Below are 16,235 nucleotides of genomic sequence, written 5' to 3'. Positions count from 1 at the left end.
AAAATTCCAACAAAATTTTAGCAAATTGCATACAAAATATATTAAAAAGATAGTGCACCACAATCAAGTGGGTTTTATCCCAGGGATGCAAGGTTGGTTCATCATCCGGAAATCAATAAATGTCATTCACCATATCAACAGATTAAGAATCACATGATTATTTTGATAGATGAAGAAAAAGCATTTGATAAAATATATCATCCCTTCATGCTCAAAACACTAGAAAAATATAGGGATAGTGGTAACATTCTGTAACATTGTAAAGGCCATCTATGCTAAGCCCATTGCCAATATCATTCTTAATGGTGAAAAACTGAAAGCATTCCCCCTAAAAACTGGAACAAGGCAGGGATGCCCTCTTTCACCATTTCTATTCAACATCATCCTTGAAACTCTAGCCAGAGCAATTAGACAAACCAAAGAAATTAAAAGTATACAAATTGGAAAAGAAGAACCCAAACTATCCCTGTTCACTTTTGATATGATTATATATTTAGAGGAACCTGGAAATTCCACCAGAAAACTTTTAGAACTCATAAGTGAATTCAATAAAGTAGCAGGTTACAAGATCAATGCTCATAAATCCAATGCATTTTTATACATAAGTGATGAATTTTCAGAAAGAGAAGTTAGGAAAACTACCCCATTCACAATAGACTCGAAAATAATAAAATACTTGGGAATCAATCTCACAAAAGAGGTGAAAGACGTCTACAATGAGAACTACAGAACACTAAAGAAAGAAACTAAAGAACACCTTAGAAGATGGAAAGATCTCCCATGTTCTTGGATAGGAAGAATTAATATTGTCAAAATGGCCATACTACCAAAAGTGCTATACAGATTCAATGCAATTCCAATTAAAATCCCAATGACGTACCTTACAGAAATAGAGCAAGCAATTATGAAATTCATCTGGAAGAATAAGAAACCCAGAATAGCTAAAGCAATCCTCAGTAGAAAGAGCAGAGCAGGGGGTATCACAATACCAGATCTTCAACTCTACTACAAAGCAATAGTACCAAAAGCAGCCTGGTATTGGAACCAAAATAGACAGGTAGATCAATGGTACAGAATAGAGGACATGGACACAAACCCAAAAAATACAATTTTCTCATACTAGACAAAGGTGCCAAAAATATGCAATGGAGAAAAGATAGCCTCTTCAACAAATGGTGCTGGGAAAACTGGAAATCCATATGCAACAGAATGAAATTAAACCCATATCTCTCACCCTGCACAAAAATCAACTCACAATGGATCAAGGAACTTGGAATCAGACCAGAGACCCTGCATCTTATAGAAGAAAAGTAGGTCCAAACCGTCAACATGTGGGCTTAAGATGAGACTTCCTTAACAGGACTCCCATAGCACAAGAAATAAAAGGTAGAATCAACCACTGGGATAGATTCAAACTAAAAAGCTTTCTCTCAGCAAAGGAAACTATCAGTAATGTGAAGAGAGAGCCTACAAAGTGGGAGAATATCTTTGCTACTCATACTTCAGATAGAGCACTAATTTCCAGAATATATAAAGAACTCAAAAACCTCTACACCAAGAATACAAATAATCCAATCAACAAACAGGCTAAGGAAATGAACAGACACTTCACAGAAGAAGATCTACAAGCAGTGTTCAACATCTCTAGTAATAAGAGAAATGCAAATCAAAATTTCCCTAAGATTCCATTTCACCCCAATTAGAATGGCAATTATCAAGAACACAAGCAACAATAGGTGTTGATGAGGATGTGGGGAAAAAGGTACACTCATACATTGCCGGTGGCATTGCGAATTATTGCAGCCACTCTGGAAAGCAATATGGAGTTTCCTCTGAAAGCTTGGAATGGAACCACCATTTGACCCAGCTATCCCACTCCTTGGCCTATACCCAAAGGACTTAAAATCAGCATACTACAGAGATACAGCCACATCAATGTTCATAGCTGCTCAATTCATAATAGCCAGATTGTGGAACCAACCAAGATGTCCTTCAATTGATGAATGGATAAAGAAACTGTGGTATATATATACAATGGAATATTACTCAGCCATAAAGAATGATAAAATTATGGCATTTGCAGGCAAATGGATGAAATTGGAGGATATCATGCTAAGTGAGATAAGCCAATCTCAAAAAAACCAAAGGACGAATAATCTTGCTGATTAGTGGATGTTGACACATCATGGGGGGTTGGAGGGGTTAGTGTTAGGGTTAGGTTTAGGGTAAGGGTTAAGGAGCGTGGCCTTAATGGAGAAAGGAAGGACTGTATAGAGGGAAAAGAGGGGTGGGAGTGGTGGGGGCGAAGGGAAAAAGTAACAGAATGAATCAAACAACATTCCCCTATGTAAATTTATGATTACACAAATGGTATGCCTTGACTCCAAGAACAAACAGAGAAACAACAGTACCCCATTTGTTTACAATAAAAAAAGGTAGAAGATAAATCTTATGACCATGCCACTTAATGCATAGAACTCATTTGACAAAATTCAATAGTCATTTATTATAAACACATTCAGAAATCTAGCAATAGAGAGAAAATTCCTTAAAAAGAACATGTACAAAAATCTTCAGTTAATACCCAATTAAACCATAAAATAATTGTATAACTTCTTCTTAAAATCAAGACCAAGGCGAGGTATTTATTTTCACTACCATTGCAAATAAGAATGAAAATTCTAGCCAGACAGATAAGACACAGAATTAGAATATATTGCAAAAAAATACGTAAGAGCTTTCTTTATTTTCTTTGCAACTCGCAGTAAGTATGCAATTATTTCAAAATTTGTGTACATATGCATATCTGTATATGCACATTATATATATATATATGCATGTGTGTGTGAAACAGAGAGCGAGAGCGTGTTCATCTCTCACGTTGTGTGGACGGTGACAAGATTGACATTTGGGTCTAGTAAGTTAGATATTCATGATGACCAATTTGAAAATGTGTGATAAAGCTTTTTTCTGTGAAGAACTGGAGGCAGATTGTGAGCCTTCAATGTCTGAAAGCACTAGAGAAAATAATTGGAATCAAAATGTTGCTATATCATTGTAGTTTTAAAAGTGATGCCCCTAAAGATATCTATGCCCCAATTCTTGGAATCTGTGCACATGTTACTTTACATGGCAAAGGAGAGTTAAGCCTGCAGAGGAAATTAAGGGTAATAATCACCTGATCTGATAGGTAAAACAGTTGAATTACAGGGTCTATTCTGCTTTAGCCAATGCAAATGAAATGACCCTCAAAAATGGAGGAGAATCAGTGATGCTTTTGTGAGAATCCAACTGAATCTCTGGTTTAAAAATGGATAAGACTTCATGTGTCAATGTCAGTTAGACTTTAGAAGCTATAAGGCCCAAGTAAGGATAGCCCAGTGAGATACAGTTCAGATTTCTGATCTACAGATTGCAAAATAATAAATGTATGCTATTTTAAACTGCTCTGTGGCATTTTGTTACAACAAGAGTATAAAATGAATATGGTATATTTCAGCTACTCTTTGCTGTGTTTGACAAAATATTATAGGAAAGAGATGTGCTCAGAAGAAATCTGGCCAGACTACATGTATAGTGAAAGAAAATAGTCCATTAGTTTAAAGTGAAACAATAATAACTGTTTAATCCAAACTTGGAAAGTAGGAATATAAAAACCCTTGAGCCATGGAAGCATATTAAAAACTGCCTTTGTCAAAGCTGAGTAAAGAATGTTAAAGCTAATGCTGGGTTTTTGTAGGAATTGTATTGCCAAAGTAATGTTAATCTCAGATTAAATTGTCTTTGACAATTAGAGAATTAAAACAATCTTGAATCACCAACTTTCTTTGACTAGAAAATAATTTTCAAAAGCTTTATGTCCTTCAAAGTCAAATGCGCCCCAACCCAAGCTTCACCCTTGGCACCATTCCTGCAACAATGAAGAATGTTCCAGAAGCCAGGTCCAAAGACATAGATGGGGCCAGGAAGTTGACTCCACAAATAATAATGAGAAAGTTTCCTTACACAACCTTGGACAAAAAAGTCCACATTGCCTCATATTCCAGCTCCGTGAGGGCCCTGCGTTTGCTGCAGTACTGCTACCCTGCATTAAGCAGGTGGCTGCATGGAGGGCAGAGACAGATCCTCGACTCTCTGGCTGTGTATGTTACCTGGAGAAACCACAATTAAGGTTAGACGAGGACTATTGGTTTATCTCCCAGGGGAGCGAGATGTGTATAATTTATATGTGTGAAAAATATGACACACATTTGGGATGGACTATGATAAAGGAAAACTACCTTATGAAAACATAGTTTCTGTTCCTCTGTGGGATAAATGTATGAAGAGACAGATAGACCTGTAGGATGGACAGAAACGATAGACCATAGCCAGATAGAGAGACATTGATCATGCTCCTGGGGTCATGGATTTGAATACCAACAACACCATGGAGCTAAATGATGTGCAGTCATCATGAACATGACCCTAAACTTTCTCATGAGTCTTTCACCCATTATTACTGTTTTATGAGTTGAAAGTAGAAATCTAGTGGAGCCACCAAGAAGGCAAAAGGAAAAAACATAGATAACTTCCCTGAAAGATTGCCGAGAGCTCCTGATGGTGGCGTGTATCAGAAAAAGCCTGTTACAAAAAGACACTGGGGTTTGAGGTTGCTTGCAATACCAGCCAGCAGTTATTATTTTCATTAATATAGGTTCATTAATATAAAATACTTAAAAACATGAAAGTCAGTGAAATAATGAAGGGAAAGAAAAATTGAGAAGAAATCATCCCAGAAAACTTGGAATTGAAATGACTTCAGAACCAATCTCAGGCGCCCTGTCATTTCCTGGTGGAAGACTTTACAGAGATAACGTAAACCCACGTGAGCTGAGCGTTGCCACAGCCCAGGGCGTACCGTCCCCAGGACACACAGTGCCATAGGTACGTCCCCAAGTGAGGCAAAGCAGGGTCTATTTCTTTAGACTAAAAAAGATGAACATTATCATGGAAGAAAGAAGGAATGTAAAAAATCAGAACAAAAGAAAAATAGGCAAAACCAGAGAAATCAATTTTTAACATAATGGAATTCTGAAAACTATTCTAGGCTTCAAAATTGATAAAGAAATTTTTATTGCTGTATTAGTGCTCTTTCAAAGTTTCATATTTTAGTCTTAAAGAGAGAAAAAGTACTTCCCAAAGTAACTGCACCACTGTTTGTACTCATTCCTCCAAAATTCTAAAGTTTGGATATATTGTGCTTTGTTTTGCAGTGCTGAGTATCAAACTCAGGATCTCTTGCCTGCTAAATAAGCACCTTTCCACTGAGCCACACCACCAGCCCTGCTGGACCAGAAAGAAAAATAAAGTAAACGCATTTCCACCTCCTCAGCACTCCGTGTGTTTGTACCCTCTACATAATTTATACATACAACCCGAGGTTCTTTCTGTTGATCCCATTATCTGGTCTGTTAACATTGGGGTTAATAGGAAAGTGGAAACTAGCCCAACCTGCATTCATCCTTTCTCATTGTTCTTGGCAGGAGTCTATAAAAATAATGCTACTGCTGGTAAAAAGTTCTCTCTTATTCTTTAATTTATACCAGTTAAATGGTTATATCTGTCCTGGTTACACACACAGCGTTTTTTACACAGCTCAGAATTCCTTGAGTTTTGTGCACCTTATATTCCTATGATTACCTTGCCTTTAACTTCTGAAGATCCTTTTTGTTGTAGTCATGGGTGAGTTCTCACTTTTAGTTTTATGGAAATATCCTATGGCATTGGCAGAAAATAAGAAACCATCCTTTCAAAAAGAAAGATGTAGGAAAAAAAAAAAGGAAGAGTTTTGGTTGTGTGTGGAAGTCTGTTCTCATAAAGAGAAATGAACCCTCTGGACAAGCTTGTTTGATGGATGAAGTAAGTTTGCTCATTTAGAAAATCAAGGCCAGAAACGAGTGCTATTAAACTCCTCACATAAACTTCCAACGCCGAAGTGTGGTGAGTACTTAGGAATCACCAGGTGATTTTATACATGATTTCACTTAATCTTTTCTAAAACCCAACAAATGAGCTGTCAATAACCTCATTTTACTGATGAAGACACTGAAGCTCACAGAAACCAATTGGTTTCCCAAGATCATTGGAGGCTCCGAACTTCACCCGGTATTCTCTGTTGCTCTTTGAGAATGAAAAGTATCTTTAGACATGCTGTGCTTTCTCAGATTGCAAGAGCTCTCTGCCATATAACAATGTCATACTCAGGTCTATGAAGAAAAAAAAAAAGAAATCCAGGTAAAGAACTCCTTATTCCTGAAATGGGTGGTGTGGTTCTTGGCATCAAGGAAACAGAGGGGCTCTGCAGAGTTTGTGCATGGGGATCTCTGTCCAGACTGGCTCTGCCATGTTCACTTTCTCCTTTAAAGTCACATGGGCAAAGGAAACACAGCTGCTGTTCAGAATACCCTAGTTCTGGAAAACTCACCTTTCCCAGATGTCTCAACATATGCAGTGTTAGAATTTAAAATCCCTGCAACAAGTCCAATGATTGCTAATGAAAAATAGTAATAAATCCTGAACATATTTCAAGAAATAATTTTCAGAAGTATGATTAAGACTGCAATTATTTCTGTGCATCCCATTGGAAATTGTTAGTTTATTATGAGTATTTATAATTACCTTTCAGAGTAAGTATTGCTTTTATTTGTTTTTCTGTAACAAAGATGTTGGGCTATTAAAAATACTATGAATATGACAATGATCAGTGAAATAATGTAAGTGACTCTTTTACCCCTTTTGTTATTTGAATAATAAATGAGAAGGGGGGATGCTCAGCCTTCAGACTGTTAGCAACACAGCAGATTCTAACTGTGGTGGTGCATTGGGGAAAAGTTCATCTACATATTTTTATATGATATAGAAACATAGATTTCTAAAGCAAAAATAGTCACTTTATATTTTCATATATACCTGAAGAATGTTTCTGAAAATTTACTTTGAAAATAATTGTAAATAATTTACTGAATCTAAATTCCCAAAAGTTAATTTATTTATATCAATAAATGGGGAAAGGGGAAAATGGTGGTCACCAGGTCTACACGTTCTCGGGCAAGGATCCAAGTCACATCCTCTGAAAGTTTCCAGCAGAAGGTAGGAGAACCCAAGTCTCCTCCGTTTCTCCTTGTTGCTTCATAGAGCAGCGCTCAGGCAGAGTTTTGCTGAAGGGATTCGAGCATGTCCAGAAAGCAGGAAGGAATGTGGATCTGATGACCAAAGTATTACTGAATCACCTCAGACTGATGGGGATAAAAGATCAGTCCCTAGAACTCCTAAAACCAGAAAGAGGAAGAGCAGAGTTACAGCCTCACTAGCAGAGATAACTGAACCATCTACTGATGGAGAGAACTCTGAAGCAGAGTCAAATTATTCTGTGTCTGAGGTCCGGTAGCCTATCGTAAGAATAATCAGGAGAAAAAAAGATCATAATTACACCCACCTCAGTGTCTCGTGTTAGGAAAAGGACGATAACTCTGATAAATGAGCCTCTTACTGAAGAAGTTGTCTCTGAAGCAAAATCTCTTGTTTCAGGTATTTCTAGAATTGTGCCTTCTACAGAAGTAACAAGAAGAAGGAAGGCTAAATCTCTAACAAATCTAAGCCAAGAATCAGATGCAGAAGCTACAACTGATGCTGAGTCATGCTCCTACATTTCAATCTCTGAAATCACACCTAAGAGAAAAACCAGAAGTGTGCATAGTAAGTTACAGGCAGAAACTGAGAAGAAAGATACTAAGATTGTACCAGGAAATGAAAAGCAAATCATAAATACACCTGTGAATTCAAAGGATGCAGATACCAGACAGGATTCTCAGTTACCAGCAGGATTTCCTTCTCAGATAAATAAACCAAATTTCTGTAATAATGAAATTTATGATGACTTTGAATTTCCATAGAAATTCAAACAAAGTACTAAGAGTGCTAAAACACCAACATCTTAAGGTAAGGGAGGAAAAACAGATCAGTATTGCATCTCTTAAAGAAACAACATCTCTTAAAGAGGACAGTGGAAGAATAGATGAGGGAAGAGAAGTTAATGGGAAAGGTTCTCAGTTGAGTCTTTCTGAACTTAAGGACACAAGCCTTCAGTCATTAGTGTCTCAGAAACATTCAACCCCCCAAAAGAAAACCACTTCAGAGCACTCAAATCTGAACTGTGAGGCTGTAATGAAATCATTAGCAAAAACATTTGCAGTTGTGGAAGTGAACAGATGGAGTGAAAAGAGAAATAGCACCATAAAAACAAGTGACATAACAAAGTTCAGTGATGATGATGAAGAGTCTTCTACAATAGATGTCAGTGAGGACAACAGCAAAAGGAGTGAAAGTCTAGAATGTGACATCAGACTCCCCAAGTCTGAGCTCAACACTTCTCAGGAGATAGGTGATTCTGTTTTATTAGTTCTTAGCAGTGATGAAAGCCAGCAGTCCGAAAACAGTGAAAGTGAAGAGACACTCTGTGTTTTGTTGAAAACAGTGGCCAAAAGGAGTCAATAAGTGGGGACTCGGGAAACACATCATGCAAAACGGCATTGTTTGTAATTGATACAACTCCTGGATTGAGTGCTGATAAAAATTTTTATTTGGAAGAGGAAGACAAAGCAAGTGAAGTGGCCATTGAGGAAGAGAAAGAGGAACAGAAAGATGACGAAAACAGTGAAGAACCATCAGATAATGACAGAAATGAAGTTGATGAGTGTAGTCATGAAGATGACTTACTAAACAACACAAAGTCTAGACTTCTGAAACTGACAAGTAGCAGCATCGACCCTGGTCTGAGTATCAAGCAGTTGGGTGGTCTGTATATTAATTTCAATGCAGACAAACTACGGTCTAACAAGAGAACTCCAACACAGATAAAGGAGAAGAAGAAAAATGAGCTTCTGCAGAAAGCTATCATTACACCTGATTTTGAAAAGAACTATTGCATTCCACCATAAAGTGAATCAAAACATCAACTTCAGAAAAAACGCAGGAAAGAGTGACAAAAAACAGCAGGTGATGGCTGGTTTGGTATGAAAGCTCCAGAATTGACAGATGAACTGAAAAATGATCTCAAAGCTCTGAAGATGAGAGCAAGCATGGACCCAAAAAGATTCTACAAGAAAAATGATAGAAATGGCTTTCCTAAGTATTTCCAGGTTGGGACCATTGTTGACAATCCAGCTGACTTCTACCATTCACGAATTCCCAAGAAGCAAAGGAAAAGAACTATTGTGGAAGAACTGCTGGCTGATTCTGAAATCAGAAGATACAACTGAAGGAACTACACAGAGATCATGGCTGAAAAAGCAGCAAATGCAGCAGGAAAAAAGTTCCGTAAGAAGAAGAAATTCTGCAATTAAGACTCACAAAGCATACCACAGTATTTTATGTCATGTCTTTGTTAAATGAGTTTTAAAAACTAACACCATCATGTAATTTAATATAGGGATTTTTGTTTGGAAATAAAGTTGATTATCAGAGAAACAAATACATAAATAAATAAATGGGGAAAGATAAAAGAGCCAGAATAATCAACACAAAATTTACAGAGGACAAATTTGGATAGTAGAAACTTCCTAATGACAATTCTTATGATGAATCTACAGTAATGGCTCATGGAGAAAGAGAGGAAAAATAGATTAATGAGACAGAATAGAGATCCCATGAACCAGCACAGAAATATCATCAGTTAATTTCTGACAGAGAAACAAAGGAATGTGTCTTTAACAAATGATGATTTGATAACAGGACATCCACTTGCAAACAAAACAAAACAAAACAAAACAGCTAGACAATTACTTTAAACATCTTTCAACATCAACTCCAAATGAATCAAATTCTCAAAATGAAAACTCAGAACAATCTGGACGACCTTGAGTTTGGCAATGAGTTAATATAGATACAACACCAAAAGCAACTTCCATGAAAGAAAAAGGTAAATATCACTTTATTAAAAGTAGAAACTCTACCTCTGTGAGAGAGGTTGTTAGAAGAATGAGACCAGCCACCAACCAAGAGAAAAGATTTATAAATCACCTATCTGGTAAAGGACTTGGATCTAAAAGATACAAAGAACTTTTAAAACTTAAGAAGAGGAAATAAACCAATTATAAACATGGGCAAAGGCTCCGATCAGATGTTGCACAAAAGAAAATATGATGATTGGCAAAATATGATGGCAAAAAAGTATCACATGCCATCAGAGGAATGCAAATTAACAGGCCACCAGCATCCACTATGGGAAAGGCCAGGCCTCACAACACTGAGGACCTCATTTCTCACAAGGACATGGAGCAACAGCAAGTCTCTTTTATGGATGACAGGAATGTAAAGTGGTATGACCACTCTGGAAGACAGTTTGGCGGTTTCTTACAAAGTCAAAGTGTAGTCTTAGCATACAATACAGTAATTATGCTCCTAAGCTTTTACTTAAACATTTTAAAATCTTATGTCTCCACAAAAATCTACACATGAATATTTGTGCAACATTATTCATAATTCTGACAATGCAGAAACCACCAAGATAGCCTTCCATGGGTTCATAGGTAAACAAACAGTATGTGTGCATCTCTGCAATGGAATATTATCCAGTATTTAAAAAAAATGCATTATGCCTGCCCAGATCTCCAGTACCATTCAGGCCCAGCCCCAGTCTGAGGATCTCCAGTGACACATCCCCCCAAGGACTCACAGAATCAATGCCATGCTGTGCACAGACTAATGGCTGCACTGTGGCTCCCCATCTACCTACACGTGGGGACACCTCTGCCCACCATCATGGACAATTCCCGACCTGGAGGCCACCATCTCTAGTTGGGGCAGGTCCCATCCTTGGACCTGGCATCATCAAGTACCTTTCATTTGTCAGGCTATTGAAGACTGGGAGGTTTGAGTAGTATAGTATAGTTTTATTGTAGATTTTTAAAATTAGTATTGTTACTATTATTCCTACTTTTCTATTTTTTTATATTATTTTTCTTACTATTTCCTCTTATCTATATGTTTTCTTGGAGTCGCTTTCTCCCCTTTCTCATGCTAACAACCAACTGCTTTTGAGTCTGCTTTTACTCTTCCTATGATCTAGTACCTCTGTATAGTCACTTCATATCTCATTAACATTACATCCTACACCCCTCCCCATCCTCTTTGTTCACTCTTAGAAACTGTGGACCTCATTGCAAACCTATTGTTTATGCTGTAGGTAATAGTCAAACTCATCATCTCTGTTTATTATGACAGTATTATTACTATCTTAATAGCTATCTAGGTTAAGGTTACATATTGTTTGTATTTTGTGCTGCTAATATTGATCTTCCCCTTTAAGATCAGGTATTGGAAACCTGCAGGGACACTATAAGCCTATTGGGGGAAACTACAGTATCTCAGATCTGCACTGCTAGAGGGGAAGATACATGAACAACATGAAAAAACAAGGGAAGAAAGTGTCCCAAACAAACCAAGATACTATATTAATAGGCTCCAATGACAACAGGATAGAAGAAATGTCAGAAAAGGAGTTCAGAATATACATAATTAAAATAATCTGTGAAGCAAAGGATGAGATAAGAGAGCAATGCAGGAAATGAATGATTGCTCCAGTAAACAGATAAAAGAGCAAATTTGGGAAGCAAAAGATCACTTCAATAAAGAGAATGAGATTCTGGAAAACAAACAAACCAAAATCCTTGAAAAGAAGGAAACAATAAACCAAATTAGAAACTCAAAAAAACCCTCAGACAATGAAGACAAAAATATTTAGTTTGGGAAACGAAGTTGACCAAACAGAAAAGATGGTAAAGAAATCATGAACAAAAACTCCAAGAACTATGGGACATCACAAAAAGACCAAACTTAAGAATTATTGGGATTGAGGATTGCACAGAAACACGAACCAAAGAAAGGAACAATCTTTTCAATGAAATGTCAGGAAAATTTCCAAACATGACAAATGACATGGAAAATTAAATACAAGAGGCTTACAGAATACCAAATATACAAAATTATAATAGATCCACAGCAAGGCACATTATAAAGAAAATGCCTAACATACAAAATAAAGATAGAATTTTAAAGACTGCGAGAGAAAAACAACAGATTCAACAGATTACATATAGGAGGAAATTCATATGGATATCAGCAGATTTATCAGCCCAGACCCTAAAAACAAGAAGGGCCTGGACCAACATATTTTAAGCTCTGAAAAAAAAAAATGAATGCCAGCAAAGAATCTTACACCCAGCAACCTTAACTTCAGATTTGATGATGAAATTATATCCTTCCATGAACAACAAAAGAATTTACAAATAGAAAGCCTGCACTACAGAACATTCTCAGCAAAATATTCCATCCATAAGGAGGAAATAAAAAAAAAAGAGTGAAAGTCAGCAAAGGGAGGAACTACCTTAAAGGAAAAGACAATTAAAGGAGAAACCTTTGCTGAGAGAAAGCTTTTTAGTTTTAATCTATTCCAGTGGTTGATTCTAGCTTTTATTTCTTGTGCTATGGGAGTCCTGTTAAGGAAGTCTGATCCTAGACCAACAAGTTGAAAGTTTGGACCTACTTTTTCTTCTATAAGACGCAGGGTCTCTGGTCTGATTCCGAGGTCCTTGATCCATTGTGAGTTGAGTTTTGTGCAGGGTGAGAGACAGGGATTTAGTTTCATTCTGTTGCATATGGATTTCCAGTTTTCCCAGCACCATTTGTTGAAGAGGCTATCTTTTCTCCATTGTATATTTTTGGCACCTTTGTCTAGTATGAGAAAATTGTATTTATTTGGGTTTGTGTCCCTGTCCTCTATTTTGTACCATTGATCTACCTGTCTATTTTGGTAGCAGTACCATGCCGTTTTTGTTACTATTGCTTTGTAGTAGAGTTGAAGATCTGGTATTGCAATACCCCCTGCTCTGCTCTTTCTACTGAGGATTGCTTTAGCTATTCTGGGTTTCTTATTCTTCCAGATGAATTTCATAATTTTTTGCTCTATTTCTGTAAGGTACATCATTGGGATTTTAATTGGAATTGCATTGAATCTGTACAGCAGTTTTGGTAGTATGGCCATTTTGACAATATTAATTCTGCCTATCCAAGAACATGGGAGATCTTTCCATCTTCTAACGTTTTCTTTAATTTCTTTCTTTAGTGTTCTGTAGTTCTCATTGTAGACGTCTTTCACCTCTTTTGTGAGATTGATTCCCAAGTATTTTATTATTTTCGAGTCTATTGTGAATGGTGTAGTTTTCCTAACTTCTCTTTCTGAAGATTCATCACTTATGTGTAAGAATGCATTGGATTTATGAGCATTGATCTTGTAACCTGCTACTTTACTGAATTCACTTATGAGTTCTAAAAGTTTTCTGGTGGAATTTCCAGGTTCCTCTAAATATATAAACATGTCATCAGCGAACAGGGATAGTTTGAGTTCCTCTTTTCCAATTCGTATCCCTTTAATTTCTTTGGTTTGTCTAATTGCTCTGGCTAGAGTCTCAAGAATGATATTGAATAGAAGTGGTGAAAGAGGACATCCCTACCTTGTTCCAGTTTTTAGGGGGAATGTTTTCAGTTTTTCACCATTCAGAATGATATTGGCCATGGGCTTAGCGTAGATGGCCTTTACAATGTTAAGGAATGTTCCCACTACCCCAATTTTCTGTAGTGTTTTGAGCATGAAGGGATTGCTTTATCTGCATTTATTGAAATAATCATGTGATTCTTAACTTTTAGTCTGTTGATATGGTGAATGACATTTATTGATTTCCGGATGTTGAACTAAAAATCTTTCTCTCAGCAAAGGAAACTATCAGTAATGTGAAGAGAGAGCCTACAGAGTGGGAGAATATCTTTGCCACTTATACTTCAGATAGAGCACTAATTTCCAGAATCTATAAAGAACTCAAAAAACTCTACACCAAGAATACAAATAACCCAATCAATAAATGGGCTAAGGAAATGAACAGACATTTCACAGAAGAAGATGTACAAGCAATCGACAGATACATGAAAAAATGTTCAACATCTCTAGTAATAAGAGAAATGCAAATCAAAACTACCCTAAGATTTCATCTCACCCCAATTAGAATGGCTATTATCAAGAACAAAAGCAACAATAGGTGTTGGCAAGGATGTGACAAAAAAGCTACACTCATACATTGCTGGTGGGTTTGCAAATTAGTGCAGCCAATCTGGAAAGCAGTGTGGAGATTCCTCAAAAAGCTTGGAATGGAACCACCATTTGACCCAGCTATCCCACTCCTTGGCCTATACCCAAAGGACTTAAAATCAGCATGCTACAGAGATACAGCCACATCAATGTTCATAGCTGCTCAATTCACTATAGCCAGTTTGTGGAACCAACCTAGATGCCCTTAAGTTGATGAATGGATAAAGAAACTGTGGCATATATATACAATGGAATATTACTCCATCATGAAGAATGATAAAATTATGGCATTTGCAGTCAAATGGATGAAATTGGAGGATATCATGCTAAGTGATATAAGCCAATTTCAAAAAACTAAAGGACGAATGATCTCGCTGATAAGCTGATGAGGACATATAAGGGGGGGTGTGAGGGGTTAGCATTAGAGTTATGGTTAGGTTTAGGGTTAGGGATAAGGAGGGTGGAAAGAATGGAGAAAGGAAGGACCGTATAGAGGGTAAAGAGGGGTGGGAGCAGTGGGGGGGGGGAAGGGAAAAACATAACAGAATGAATCAAAGAATATTGCCCTATGTAAATTTATGATTTTTAATTAAAATAAATTAAAAAAAGGAGAAACCAAATCAAGTCAAAAACAAAAATAAGCCAAAATGACCAGGAATACAAATTATATCTCAATAATAACTCTGAATGATAATGATCTAAACTCATCAATCAAAAGATATAGAGTGACATATTGGATGAAAAAAAAAAGACCCAAAAATAGGCTTCTTTAAAAAAAAAAAAAATCATCTCACAGAAAAAGATGCCCATAGACTAAAAATAAGAGGATGTCCACACACATGGACTCAGTAAAAAAGTGGGGGTTTCCATCCTTATATCAGATAATGTGAACTTCAATTCAAAGTTAGAAGGGATAAAGAAGGACATTTCATTCTAATTAAGGGAAGCATAAATAAGCAAGACATAACTACTGTAAATATTTATGCCCCCAAAATGACTCATCCATGTACATCAAACAAGTTGTCTCAATTCCAGGAACCAAATAGACCGCAACACAATACTACGAGGTGACTTTAACACACCTCTCTCACCACTGGATAGATCTTCCAAACAAAAACTGAACAAAGAAAACTTAGAATATGATAACAACACAATCATTTAGACTTAAGAGACATATATAGAATATTGCATCCATCAACAAGCGAATACACTTTCTTCTCAGCAGCACATGGAACCTTCTCTAAAATAGACCATGTGTTATGCCACTCTTGGCAAATACAAAAAAATAGAGTTACTACCTTGTGTTCTATGAGATCAAAATGGAATGAAATTAGAAATCAATGATACAATGAAAAACAGAAACTACCCCAACACCAGGAGGCCAAATAATACACTATTGAATGATGAATGGACAACAGAAGACATCAGGGAGGAGATAAAAACTTCTTAGGGGCAAATGAGAATGACGATAAACATGCCAAAATCTCTGGGATGCTATGAAAGCAGTACTAAGAAGAAAATTCATTGCATGGAGCACATTCAATAAAAGAAGACAGTCAACAAATAAATGACATAACACTACATTTCAAAACTCTAGAAAAAAAGAACAGATGAACACCAAAAGTAGTAGAAGATAGGAAATAATTAAAATCAGAACTGAAATCAATGAAATTGAAGCACAAGAAACAATTTTAAAAATTGACAAAACAAACAATTGGTTCTTTGAAAAAATAAATTTGATAAACCCTTAGCCACATTAATGAAGAGGAGAGAGAATACTCAAATTACTAAAATTGATGATAAAAAAGGAAATACCACGGCAGACACTACTGAAATACAAAACATAATTAGGAGCTATTTTGGAAATCTATGCTCCAACAAAAGAGAAAATCTTAAAGACATTGACAGGTTTCTAGAGACATATGATCCACCCCAAATGAATCAGGAGGACCTTCACAATTTAAACAGATAATTTCAAGCAATGAAATAGAAGAAACCATCAAAAGCCTACCAATCAAGAAATGTTTGGGACCAGATGAATTCTCAGCCAAAATCT

General features: G+C 36.5%; 1 pseudogene across 1 annotated transcript; it reads left to right on the top strand.

Moving 5' to 3' along the window:
- The first annotated feature begins 7,051 nt into the window (after positions 1-7,051).
- On the top strand, positions 7,052-9,463 carry LOC306643605 (deoxynucleotidyltransferase terminal-interacting protein 2-like; annotated as a pseudogene). Its single transcript, XR_013766889.1, has 2 exons — positions 7,052-7,131; positions 7,193-9,463. The product of XR_013766889.1 is annotated as a deoxynucleotidyltransferase terminal-interacting protein 2-like (transcript).
- The last annotated feature ends 6,772 nt before the right edge of the window (positions 9,464-16,235 follow it).

Source organism: Sciurus vulgaris (assembly GCF_902686455.1).
Source record: "Sciurus vulgaris genome assembly, chromosome: 14".
NCBI lineage: Eukaryota > Metazoa > Chordata > Mammalia > Rodentia > Sciuridae > Sciurus > Sciurus vulgaris.
Note: the sequence above shows the minus strand (reverse complement) of the source record. Positions and strands in the feature narration are given on the sequence as shown.